Source organism: Lathyrus oleraceus, chromosome 4 (assembly GCF_024323335.1).
Source record: "Lathyrus oleraceus cultivar Zhongwan6 chromosome 4, CAAS_Psat_ZW6_1.0, whole genome shotgun sequence".
Taxonomy (NCBI): Eukaryota; Viridiplantae; Streptophyta; class Magnoliopsida; order Fabales; family Fabaceae; genus Lathyrus; species Lathyrus oleraceus.
The window spans coordinates 371,734,262-371,736,241 of record NC_066582.1 but is presented as its reverse complement, the minus strand read 5'-3'; positions in this window follow the sequence as shown (position 1 = coordinate 371,736,241).

Genomic DNA, 1,980 nt, shown 5'->3' with positions numbered 1-1,980 from the left:
TCCAGAAAGAATGAAGAGTCGTTTTAAGAGAGAGAGACAAAATTATTTTGATTTATTTCTTTGCTTTAAGGGGTGATTGTTTCTTCTTTTAAAATATTATTAAGAGTAAATTAATGTTATTGATGATAGATACTTGGGTGCTGTCAGATTATGTTCCCAAAATCTTTATGATGTTATCAATGAACAATGATGCGCGTGGCAGTAGGTAAACCGAGGCCAACCTTTTCTCTTCTCGGCGGTACCACTTGGCTGAGTAGGAGAGGATTTTGGGCCTTGTGGCCCATCCCGAAAATAACACTACTTTAAGTCCCTTGGGCCTTCTTTGATCCAATGTTTAGCGCCTAACTTTTTATTTATTTCCCAAACATTCCAATTTGGTCTACTTGGTTTATGAGCTATTCTTGATTGTTTTAATTAAAATTAAGATAACACTAATATTAGAAATATTTATTAGTTCGGTTTCCATTACTATTTTCAACTCTTCTTTTTATCTTGTTATAATATTATAATTAGTTAAATGGTGGATTAATGGTTAACGTCAACAAATAATTTACTTTATTTTCTAATAAATAAGCTTGACGTTGGTCCAATACCAAATAGTCTTTCCCAAAAGTATATTAATTCTAAATAAATTCAAATTCACCGTATTTAAATAGAATTCTCTAAAAAATTATTTAATTTAATTTTGAATGAAAAGGAGAATAGTAAGCCTCCGCTTCACTATCTCTCGACTATTCGAACAATTGGCGTACGCCATATTGCTCGGATTTTCGTCATTCATTTAAAATCCTAAAACTCCATAAAATTAAAATCACTCCACCAATTAATTATAAATTCTAAAAGTTTTATTTTTAATAATTAATCTTTGAATGAAAAGGAGAATAGTGAGCATCCGCTTCATTATCTCTCGATTATTCGAATAATTGGCGTATGCCATATTGCTCGGATTTTCGTCATTCAATTAAAACCCTAATAATCATACAATTTCAAATCAATTTTTCAAATCAAACATAGGTTCTAAATTCAAATTATTTCTAAACTTCAACCAACATATTCAAATCATTTTCCAAATCAACTACAAATTCTAAAACATTTAATTCTAAATTTATGATAATAAAGAGGATAGTAGGCGTACGCCTCACTATCTTTCGATTATTCGAATAATTGGCGTACGCCACATTGCTCGAGTTTTTGTCATCAAACTTAAAACACAATCGAATAAACTCAAATCACCTCTTATATCAAACCCAATTTTACAAAATAAACTATACAACTTCAATAGAGAATGGGAGGCGTACGTCTCACCACTCCTTGATTATTTGAATAATTGGCGTACGCCACCTTGCTCAAATCATCGACAAATCCAAACCTACCAACCCAAAATTCAAGCTTTCTTCATAAATCGAATACAATATCTAAACATATCTTTTTACAATTTAAACCTTGGGTGATAAATGATGGGAGGCGTACGCCTCACCGTCTCTCGATTATTTGGATAATTGGCGTACGCCATATTGCACAAATTATCGACTTCCGACTAAAACACGTTAAATAAACTTGGATAAGGGAATAGGTGGCGTACGCCTCGTTATTCTTTGAATAAGCAAGTAGGAGGCGTACGCCTCACTACCGTGCATATTCAACATCCACAAACAAACTTTCAAAACAATTCGAACGAAAAGGGAATAGAAGGCGCACGCCTTATTATTCCTCGAAAGAATTGAACGATTGGTGTACACCATATTGCTCAATCTTTCGTCGTTCCTCAAATCATCAACAAATCGAACCTAACTTCTCGCCCTCGAGCGATCGAAACCAATCAAATCCAAACACGTCAATTCAACTCGTCACCCCCGCGTGACCAAAACCCTTTCAAAAAGAACATTGTCAATCCTTTCTAATGCGCACAACAAACCAGTGCTAGAGCCTCCACCGAGAGTAGACAAGCCAGTGTTTAGCCGTTAGAACGCCGACCTACAC